Here is a 12,049-nt window from a genome sequence, read left to right as displayed (position 1 = left end):
AGCTCCCAGGAACTAGCTTGTGTGCAGTTCCTCCCCTTCCCTCCACGTGCGCTCCCCACTCCACACACAACAATATACAAGAGTAAGACTTTATTTTGAGTTAAATGTAATCATCTCTCTATACACTATTTAAAAATACATAAATCAGGACGAAAATATTTTTTGAAATAAAATTAAAATATAGGTGAAGTTTGATTCTTAGTATATCGTTTGTTTTTTATCTAAAATTTGTTAAAATTATATCTTCTGAAAGATTTTGTGTGTGGCCCTCAACAGCTCACCAGAACTCTGTAAGTAACCCACTAGCTGAAATAATTCCCCATTCCTAGCCATTATACCATAACTTGTATCCACAAGGGGAAAGAATTAAGGTTATGTGGGCTACCTAAATTTTGCAATGTCCTATCTTTTTACAGGGAAAGTAGTGTAGAAGAAGGAAGTGTGCAGCTGAGAAGAAGTGGGTGCAAAGAAAGAGCATGGGGGGAGGGAAAAAACAACCAATTGAAATAGTGTCAAAACAGGCTGACCTTAACAAAAAAAGAAATCACTGAGCCATGCTATATGAATGGTAAGTAAATGTTACTGAAAAAATGAGTAAGAGGTGGAGTTTTCAAGTGTTCAGCCTTTCCCTTCTTGTATTTACAAAATTGCTTTCTAAAATTCAACCAAAATTTTAACAGCTCCATAAAACCCACACTACCACTCTTTCATATGTAAACCTCCCACAGCCACTGGTTGCAGTTCTCTTTCAATTGCTTCTTGGCCTTTTGGCTAAGATCATGTGATGGCCTAAATCTGTGGATCGGTAATTGAAGGTTACATATTGCCATCTCAACAGCATGAATTTGACAGCCATGATTTATTATTCCTTTTGTGATATTGATGGGAAGACCCTTTGACTGCTCTGTTGAAAGTTACTTTTGATTTGAATGAGTTACCAGGTTTGAAAAATTGTACTGTGCGTGTGTCGGTTGCTAGTGACACATTTTGACAAGGTGGTTTTACCAAGTGTATTATGCAAGGAATGATTGTGTGAAGGTCTACTCATTGTGCTAGGGGTGCACTGATAGAGATTTTGAGGGCTGATACCGATAGCTGATTTTTAAGGAGGCATAGCAGTTGATACAGATCTGATTTCTGATACAGCTGCGTGTAGCTGGTAAGTCTGTTGTGGCGGAAGGGGCTTAGGCGGGCAGATCGAGGTTCCTGTGGTGAGGTAAGGAGTGGGGCTGGGGCAGATGCCCAGCTGTGGGGGGCAGGGCAGGGATGGAGCTGTGGCTCATTTGGGGGGCTCAGGGATGGGGGGCAGCTCCTGCTGCGTGCACCCTGGGAGGCATGGGGGTAGGGGGTGTGCCCTTTGGATATGGGTGGGGTGGGCTGCAGCTGCGGGCTGGAGTTGAGGCAGGGGCAGCACCGGGGAGGTGGCGGTGGTGCTGGCAGGGCAATATGGTGCGGGGGAGTGCTGCAGCCACCCTAAAAATTGCCATAGCCACCCCATAGTCCCCTTCCCAGTGCTGCTGCTGACTGCCCCGTGCAGATCTGGGGGCACATGCCCTCCCAGACAAGCGGTGGGAGCAGCAGAGGGAGTCGCCTCCACCCCACCACCCCAGCTGGGCAGTGCCTACCCCAGCCCCACTCCCTCCTCACTGTGGGGGCCTTGATCTGCACTCCCACGCCCCTCCCCTTCCACCACACCAGATTTACCAGCTCCATACTCCCAGCTGCGCTGCAGTTGCACACATGCATGGGCCATTTATTGGCCAAATTTTTGGCCACATCAGGCCAGCTTCTGATGGAGACAATTTTCTTTATACCAGTGCCGATCCTATATCAGACCGATGTATTGGTACATTTTGTGCTCATGCAGTAATGTATGTGCATCTCTCCCATTGAAATTGTCTTTGAAAATAGTTTTTTTGTAGGTTACTGTATATTTACTTTGCATATTTGAAGGCTTGTGTGTCCTGTGAAAATGAAATGATGTTGCTTTTTTCATGCAGAAACAATAATTTTAAGTAGGCTGTAATCATGATTTCTGAAACTGCTAAATATGGTAGTTCTAGTCTACACTTCCAGTTAAACTGCCTGCCAGATCTTATGTGTGTACATCTGAAATTTTTGGAACAAATGATTTGATAACACATAGTATTGGAGGAACAGTGCTTGGTTAAGTAATGCAAGTATGCCATGGCAAATGTGTCCAACCAAGCAGAATTAGATTGTGTATCTTCAACTTTTGAATGCTTTACTGTGGAACTTTGATTTTTACTCAGTGGAGTTTTTAATTAAATACATCTATGGTTTTTAAAGTGGTTTGGGATTAAATAGTCATCACTTGTACAAGGTGGTAGCCAAGAAGAATTTAAGAAAAGCATGGGTAATCAAACACTACTGTTATTATTTGAAGCTGCTTGTGAGCAATACAAAGATCATTCCAGTGAACACGATACACAATCTATTTCAATTCAGAGAGGCATTTGGAACTCAATTCAGCAGTGGACATAAGGGCCCACCTATCCAGGCCTTAAATTGCAATCCTTAATAAGGATCATTATTATTAATAACTACCTAGTTTCTTGTCAAGAATGACAGGGAGGTGGGCAGGGATGGAGCGGTGAAACCAAACACCCTGCACTGCTGCCGCTCTGCTTCTGTGTGCACGCCCCCCCCCCCCCCCCCTTGCCCACCTGCTCTGGCCCCTTGGTCCCTGCTGTCATGGGGAGGATGGGAGGGATGGAGCCCCATACCTGGCCTGCCCCTGCTTCTCGTCCAGCCGTGTTCTCCCCCCTGGTCCCCCTTCCCCCCCTGCTGTGTCAGGTCTAGGCCTGTTTCCCCCACTCTTCATCCCCCTCTGCCTCTAAGGAGCAGGGCTGGGGAGGGAGGCAAGGCCAACGCTGCTGTCCTCACAGCCCTGCTCCGGCCCTGCTGGGGGCTGATGGGGCTGGCACTGTCCTGACAGTGGGGACTGAGGGGCCAGGGCAAGGGGGAGGGTGGCACTGCTGGCCTTGCCCTCCTGCTCCGGTCCCTCAGTCCCTGCTGTCATGGTGGTGCTTCTGTCTGTGCAGAGCACGCTGGTTGTTTCAGTAAGCATTGTGATTGGCTGCCGAGACAGCCAGTCAGAGTGCAAATAAGGCATTATGGACAGACAGGCAGACGGAGAAAGGCTTTTATAATATTAGAATATTTAAGTATATTTGTCAACTTACTTAGGTACATATGAACTTACTCATGCAGCTGGGAGGTGCTAACAGCTTGTTGGTGTAGCATGGTCATCTGTGTTTACTTTTTTTGTTGTTGTCTATTGCTAGTATTTTTTTCCTGGGACCAAGATAGACCTTTATGGGACTTACCTTTTAAGCTATACTCATATTAATGTGATATGTGCTTGAAACAGATCCTAGGCAGAGAGTGCAGTTGGAAACTGCACCAGATTTTCATATGGTAGAACTTTATTGTTCAGTGAAGTGAAAATATGCAAACCTGCATTATCTTGACACAATATAGCATTGTCTTGCCACTCTAGCAAATGTTCAATAGCAAGTGCTGTAGTTTAAGTACTTTAGCAATCTATAGATATATCTTTTGCTATCATATTATGAAATAGATTGTCATCTAAAACCTGATCTCTAATCTGTAGTCCCTGTGTTTGCTGCAAAATTCACACTGGGCTGCAGATTTTATTTCCAGAATCTAATGGTTGGGTATTGTTCAAAGATTTGTTAGCATAATCTGTCAGTCAAGAGGAAAGAAAAATCCTGTCTCAAACTGTTCTACCTGTGTGGGTAAAACAAACAACCCCTCCTCCCTCACCCTGTAAGGTCCTTTTATTAGTTTAGTGTATTTGGGAAAATAGTTATTTTAAATTGGGATAGCTAAAAAGCTCTTCTTTACTAGTGTATATTGTATATCAAGTAAGGGGACCATGTGCAGGTATAGCTATATTGGCAAACCTTGTTATGTGTTGGGGCCCTAAGCTGACTCGTAAAATAAATTTATTTTACATATAAGAATTTTGAAGAAAACCTCCCAAATATGAAGCGTCTCTCAGCATGTCTGACTGTATGGATAGAAACCTGAAACAAAAGTTCTGAGGTGTGAAGTCTCATCCATTTTAATATGTTGCCTATGAAATCTAAATGAGACTTTTTAAATATCAGCATGAACTATTGCATTGCTAATCATTTGAGCAGAGAGATCCAATTAATGTTCTTATCCCATGTATGTCTCCCAAGTTTCTTGGATGCCAGAGCTCTAATTGCTCCCTTACCTACCTACCAAATCTTTTGCATGTTTCTTCACACACAGACAACTGATGTTTGCTGGTTGTATCTTAATTTTCTTCTTGCTCCTAAGAAAATCACTTTAAAATAAATAAGTTGAATGCCTAAATATGTATATTTATTTTCTTACTTGGTAAGCTCATTTTTATACATTTTTAAAATAATATGTTTTAGGATTTTGTGCTGCACTAGAGGGCTACAAAAATTCACATGGCTTGCTGTAGAGCAGGGGTTCTCAATCCCCAGGCCATGGCAGGTCAGCTGCTGGTCTGGTCCACAGCAGGGTCGGCTGCTGGACCGGAAGTGGCCATGGACTGGCAAACCGTGTCCCCTCAGAGGCTGTGGCTCCTTCCACAGGGCCTGCGGCAGTGCAGGGTTTAGCTCACCTCCCCCAGCCCGGGGGATGGGTATTCTTACCTGTCTTTCAGCCAGAAATTCTGGCTGAGGTCAGCTGTGACTGCTGGATTGCGGTTTGCCAGGCCTCAGTTTGCCAGGCTGCGGCATAAAAACTTTGAGAACCCCTGTTGTAGAGCTTAGATCCAGCATAAAGCATGTTGTATTTTGTGTAGACAACAACACCAAAAAGACATTTGCTGCACTGCTTATTTTTTACCTCATTTCTTAGCTAATTATAAAATTAGATGATCCTTGGTAGGTCTCCCACTTGCAAGTGCAAGCAATTGAGGTTCTATTTTGCTTTTAAAAAAATAAATGCCTGATGTCCATGTCCTACCAAGAATAATGTACAAATTAAGCTTGTATTTCTTCCTGTCAACATGTTACATGGAGCGGATATTCACTTTTAAGATTAAATTACATGCAAACTACTGGACTTTTTCCCAGATAAAGTAGTATGGTGGAGTGAAGGATTGGAGAAGCAGACAAACTTGTATGTGCATTCTCTTCTAGGATGTACCTCTTTAATTTCCTTTATTTAACTAATTGGTGTCTACCTTGCTTTCAAACATAATACCTAGGGCAGAAATATCAAAAAATCTTTTTGAGGGCTGTCATGTCACAACTTGATGTAAGATAAATTTGTTTTTGATTGTCTTTAATACAAGTTGGAGTTTTCTGTAGTACAGAATCTGAAGACTAATTTTACTATTGTAAGTCTGTTAGCGATTTCTTTAGAAAATTATGAAATCATAAGATCAATGTTAGGGCAATTCTGTTCTGATTTTTTTTTTTTTTTTAAGAAAGCATTAGCTATTTTGATGCTATATGGATTTTTTTTACTGAAGGTGATGCAGCTTTCAATGGAGAGCCATTCAGCTGAAGATCAGAACTGCCACCATCAATTTTGGCTGGCTTCATATTATATAAAAACCAGTGGTGGGGAAAATGATGTCTCCTTAGGATATAAAAATATAAAATTCACCTTGGGTGTAACGGATGCAATAGCAATCTGTTGGGTCAGTTTTTACTAGATTATCAGTGTAGGACGAGCTCTGTCAGAACAGGTCTAGTGCTATTTTAGATTAGAGCATGCCCAAGTCAGTAGGAGGCAGAACTAGAAGCTTGTTTTTAAGAAGTGAATAAATTTGCTGGAATCTCAGTGAAGAAGTTCCAAGTTATAGCTGAATTTCCATAGGTATGAAATGCATGTGCTTGCAAGTCAAACATGTTGTAAAGGTCAGATAGGGTTTTAAAATCTGTCTTCAGGTGTTGAAGTGAAGAACCACTTCCCTAAACTTACATGGCACATCTAAACTCAAGTTGGCATGCCTTCTGATTTTAATCAGGGCAGTTGTAAAGGATTCTGGTCCTGATGCTGTACTTAAGCTTTCTTAAAAGCCACTGATGTATATGGGCTGGGCTTTTTGACTTTAAGGATTTCAGCAGGTATTAGTTGTAGTACGTTTTGACTGCTTATTGGCTGGGAGGGGATGAAGGAAAAAAATTTCCAGACAGATCAGAGTGTGGTGACTTTGTGAAGAATAACACTTTTCTTAGAAGCAAGAAGAAAGTGAAGATGCAACCAGCAAACATCTTGCAGTATTCTTCACGAGCACTCTATTGGCAGTGAAGTAGTTTTGAAGCAGGTAAAGGAAGATAAGGACTTCTTTATTGAAAGTATTTCTGGAGCTTATGCTATCTGACCAGTGTTGCTTTTTTTTCTTTTTTGGGGGCGGGGACGGAGGGGGATACAAAAAGGGTTAGTTAGGAACAAACAGATTTATTTTTATCTCAAGGTCAAATTGCTGAATTGCTACATATTTAAATCTGTGAGTGTACTGAGAAAGACAAAAGAGTGCCCCTCCCCGCCTCCCCCTTAGTTACTTTGGAAATATTGGATGAATGACAAGTGAATGAATTGTCCACCTGTACTATTTCTTGCTTAATTTCTCTTCAGTTTCTATTCCCTGGATGATGAGGTACCTATTTATTCAGTATACAGGTCTCTGTGAAGGATAGTATGGTGAGAGCATGTTTGTTATTTACACCAAACCTAATGTGGTTAGACAGTACTACTAAGATGGCAGTAGTAGGGAGCTCCAGGTCAAGGAGGCATTATTGTAGCAGGAATATGCTGAAATACTAGGATTTTACTTTTTTTTAATGTTGTGCAGAGTCACTGTTGCTAACTTTTTCAAACAATACACAAGTTTTCAACAACTCAGTGGCTTCACATTCCCCTCCACCCAAGTCCACAGAACTGCTATTGTTTCCTGATAGAGCTGGTGTGGCAAGAAGGTTTTGGGACAAGTGAGATGAAAAACGTGATAAGCTGGATTTTGGGTTTTGGCATTTTCAGCGTAGGGGGAGTTTCAATAGGGAGGGCTTTGTAGGAGGCACCAGATAAGTTGGATTTGTTTTACTTTTTAACTTGCCTAAAGGGAGCAAGAGAAAAGTAGAGGACTGAGATGGACTAAGGGAGGGTCCATGGGAGACTTAGCCGTGCTTTTTCAGGAGGCAGGTTTGCCTCCTTTTGCTAAATGGCTATGTAGACATGCCTGGACTGACCCTGGTATCCTTGATATAAATTATTTTACTCTCTAAAGGTAGGAACTCAGGGGTGGCATTCTAATTTTTTTCTGGATTCCTAGATAACCAGACTCAGTCATGTTTGTCCCAGAAATGCTTCTTGGCATTTTGGTAGATGACCAGATCTGGTTGTGTTAGGTATTCAGAAAAGAATAAAATGCCACCCAGACTGTCTAAATCACAAACTTTGACAAACAAACAAAAAAAGCCAGGAGTGGGGGGGTGAGGAGTGTGACCATACTAGGAGAAACATGAAACACAGGAGAAACAAATTTAGCTTATTTTTTCATTCATTTGTTCTTATAGTGACCTTAGGTAGTATTTATTAAGTAAAATAAACGTTTCAAACCACTACACAGTGTCTTCACATTAATGGTGTCGTGATAAAGGTAACTTTTGCTGAATGACCTCATAATTCAGCCAACATGTGGTCAACCAAATGCATCAAGTAATACTGAAATATATCAGAAGAAAATTCACATTACCCAGGCTCAGAACTTGCAGCACCCTGGGACAGTCTTTCCTTCTCAGAGTTCTGTCTCAAGAAAGACTGTCAAAGATGCATTCAAATTTAAAGTTATCAGACTCCTGTATATGAAGTCCTTTTCAAATGCTGGTCCCTGTGTAAGGTACTCTTTCTGTCAGCCATATGAAGGACCTTTATAATATCTTGCCATCTCTCAGATCATCCCAGAAGGATTTAAGAGCATACTTAAATGGAGCAGTGTATAGTGCTTCTTCTTGCAGGGAAATGCCTGAACTGAGAAGAGGTTAATTTATTGCAGACACAAGTCTTAAGTGGGCAGTATACTTCTTGGACCAAATGAGTGGGCCAGTGATGCGGAAGTAGGAGAAATCAGCAGGAAATGAGAGCAGTTGAACTAGTTCTGAAACATGTCTTGTTCCCTAAAAAGGAAGAACTCATTTGGCAAGAGAGGAAAAAAATAAAATGCGGTTTTGTCTTTTACAGAAAGATGGGCATGAGATCACCACTAGAATCTGTATTGCTTCCTTAAATTCATGTATATGCAGAGAACCACAATAACATGTTTAGACATTTATACCTGCCTCACAAAGAGATTTTTTTAGAAGTTGATACGTGATATAATTTAGCAGTGAGAGAGGCTGTAAGAGTTTAAAAAATGTAATACTTCAGAACCATAAGGAAGCTCTAACAAACTACACACGTGAAACTGAAGCTGGAAATCTTCAGAAATGTTATAAAATATTTGCTTGATTGTTCTAAGGACTTCTCCTTTCTTTTTCACATACTGATGTTTACAAGTAGCACTTAAGTTTAGCATAATTGGAAAAATACAGTGGTTTCTCCCCTTCCCTCCCTTTCTGTATTCTGTTCGCTTTGGCATTTAAGAGTGCTTTTGTTCATGGTTTTCCTTTCTTTCCTGTACAGTCAGTTTTCTCTCTGTGTGGGTCTGTTTCACAGTAGCAAAGTTATTGAAACAATTAAAAAAGGAAAGTGATGTGAATTTGTAAAAAATTGACTTGGCCATGGGCATGTATAACTATTTAGCACTTTAAAAAGACTGGTTTTCAAGTGAATGCTTATTAATAACAGCTTGTTTTCTAAAATGAGGACAATATCCTGCCATCATCTTGCCCAGTGAAATCGGGGAGAAGGTTTGAGGAAATGATGATGGCAGCAAGATGACTTGGCCTTTCAGACTCCTGTTTGTGAAATAAGTGTACACAGGAGCCCTCAAATTACTATACCATTAGCTTCAGAACAGCATAAAGCAGAATAAAACTATGTTTAGTGTTATGAAAACTATGTGGCTGTCATCTGAGATGCCTGGATTGCTGATTTGTTGTTTTTTTTTTAAGTTGTGAGGAATTTACTAGCAAAAAACAAATCTGCAGTTACATGACTTGAAAACAGGGTGGGGGGTGGAATAGCTTTTCAAGATGTCTTATTCCAAAGTTATTTCCCTAAAACTGTAAACAGTGAAATACACAGTAGGAATAGATGGAATAAATGAGGCAACTTGTACCAGTACCTGATTCTGACCTGTAAAAAAGGAGTTTTTAGTCATATAGCCAAGTTTATATTGTTTAGTTAGCTTACATGGAAGCTGGACTGTACAAGTGCTGCTTGAAACTGTTGTTTTGTGAATGACTTTGAACTGATGCTGTATTGGATCACCCAGGAAAAAACTCAACAACTTGAGCAGGTTCTCTGAGAGGTTTAGTTCACTGATCTGGGTGACCTGTAGTCATGTCAGCGTAGACAGATTATATTGATGCAAGGTGATGCTAATACCAGTGTGGCTTACTTTTGGTATTGTCTTGGGTTATGCACACCAATATTAAATATAATTTTTTTTTGTCTATGCAGTACAGTCTACATCAGGGCTGTCCAACTTCTGATTCGTTAGAGACCAAATGCTGTTAGCCTGCCAGGTTCCCCCCCCCCCCCAGCAGCAGCAGTAACATGAGAACTGAGAGGAAGGGGTTAGGTTGGAGTCCACAGGCAAGGTGTTAACCTCTCATGGACCACATGCAGCATGTGGGCCAGCACTCAGCCTGATCAACATGGATGTTGTTAATGTGAAGACTCCTGGAATTTTAAGAGCAAATGGAAGAGTCTAGGTCATTTAAAGAGGAAAGATGGGCAAACACACCCCACTTCCCCCAAAATGAAAAGTCTGATATGACTTTCTAGGGCTGTACTGATAAAGATTTTCTTGGCTGATACCGATAGCCAATGATTAACCAAACATATCGGCTGATGTTAATCCGATAACCCATATTTAGTAATAGTCCAAGGCATTTTAAACTACTGATGTAAATCAACCTTTTTTTTTGTTTTGCATTTAACATGCACGCACATACACTGTGCCTCCCTTACTACATGCACCCCCCCCACCCCACCCCCCTCCTGCTCCGGTTCTTGATGAGGAAGGTAGTGACCGCCTTATTCCCACATGTGTTAGCCCCTTGCCCACGGCTCCTAGCTGCAGCCCCACTCCCTGCACAACCTGTGCTGCCATCCCAGGGGAGCAGGGCAGACCCTTGTGTGGACAGCGGCACTGCCTCAGTGCCAGTACCCTGCACAGCCAAGTTTCCACAACTGCTGGGGAGAAGCTACTTTCGCAAAGGTGTCTGGTGCCCGGCGGAGCAGAATGTCCCTTGTTGTGGTGCTTTATCCTGCTCTCACGCAGCCCAGCATCTCTGCGGCAGCCCTGGCGCTCAAGCCCCTGCTGCGCACACAGTGTTGTTATGGCAGCAGTAGGAGCCAGTAATGGTCCCTTTGTTGCTGAGCACAGTGCCCTGTGACCACTCCTTGGTGCCCCCTCCTGCTGTAGTCTGCCGTGGGCTCAGGCTGGCAGCAAGGGCCTGGATTATGCTCTCCAAGGTGTTCTTGACACACGGCTCTATATGATCAGCTATAATGACCAATAAAAGCCAATAACCCTAACATCATTTCTCCTTCTATTGGTGCCACTTCTGAAAATGGTGCTTGGATTACTTTTAGAGTTGGTAAAATAATGGTCTATTTTAAGGGGATGACATATTTAAGCTATTAAAGGATTTCTTACCTCAGTGACATATTTTGTCTTCGGTAATAGTGGTAGAAATCTTTCTGTGTAAGTCAGCATAATGAAGCATTTACTAAAATTATACTGAAACTGGCATTCTCAATTCCTCACTTTAATATCTTTCAAAAGTATGTCAAGTATGCTGGATAGGGAATACAGAGCTTTTTCAGTTACACTGCAATCTGTTTTACATTAATTTATTTCCTATTTGTATCTTTGGCATTAAGCAATTCTGAGCACTGCTTTAGTAACAAAACACATTGAAGGGAAAAACACAAAGAACAAATATTTTTGAAGCATTAGAATGCAGGAGATGAGACAGTTTCACTGTCTATAGATACAGGATTATGTGGTCAGACATACCAAAGGAAATTTTCATTCTCAGAAGTATGCATTCTAAGGAAGTACAGTGTAGTTAAACAAGTTCTTTTTAATAAAAGTTACATTGATATTTGCTTTGAAAAGTAAAAATGGACACACATTTAAGGAACACCCAAAAGTAGAACATTTATTTTTAAACTCAAATTCTTTATCCATTTTAGAACATGAATTTGAGAAACACTTTGTAAAGGAAGTGGGTTGTTTTGTTGTATTTAAGGTTACTATTGCCCTTCTGTTAGTTTTATCAGGATTCATTTTTTTTAAGTGAATTTTCAGTTTCTAAGGACAGGTAATTAGGTAGTTACTTTTGAATGACATCCCGGAGAGATGGATTCTAACCCCCTCCCCTGCCTTTCCAATTTCTAAATGTCTTATTGAAACATTTTCTAAAGATTTCACCTTCCTTAGAAAATATCATTATTTGATCCTACTGTAGTAAGTGCTTGCACACATCTTTTTATATTTAGTTCTAGTGAAGTAGATGGAAGTACTGACATGTGTGGCTAGGTACACGTGTGTATCTGCAGGAATGGGAATTTGATCACCTCTGTCAGCAACTGCTCTCTGGCTGCAAACATGTGCTTCCTTTTTAGTTCTTTTGACCTGCATCACTTCTGGATTTGAGTGACTCATTCGTTTTACAAAAAGGATATCTTATACAATTCCTGTTTGTTGCCTTTCTCTTAGTTTAGAATTCATAGGGTCATTTAAATTGAAAAGAAGCAGTTGAAGTTAATTAATCTCCAGTAAAATATATAGGTGTGGATTTTTTTCTCTCCCCCCCCCCCCACACCCCATGTGAGGGCTAAATTTGAATTTAATCTTTTTTTGTTTGTGAATGGT

The 12,049-nt window shown here is 41.1% G+C and overlaps 1 protein-coding gene across 2 annotated transcripts in view; it reads left to right on the top strand.

The window, feature by feature from the left end:
* The window catches only part of ROCK2 (Rho associated coiled-coil containing protein kinase 2), a 213,445-nt gene that overhangs the window by 9,695 nt on the left and 191,701 nt on the right, over positions 1-12,049 (top strand). The gene's annotated exons all lie outside the window — the stretch shown is intronic.

This window comes from Gavialis gangeticus, unplaced genomic scaffold, assembly GCF_001723915.1.
Source record: "Gavialis gangeticus isolate Ggan-Ray unplaced genomic scaffold, GavGan_comp1, whole genome shotgun sequence".
Classification (NCBI taxonomy): domain Eukaryota; kingdom Metazoa; phylum Chordata; order Crocodylia; family Gavialidae; genus Gavialis; species Gavialis gangeticus.
This window is presented reverse-complemented; position numbering and strand designations above follow the sequence as displayed.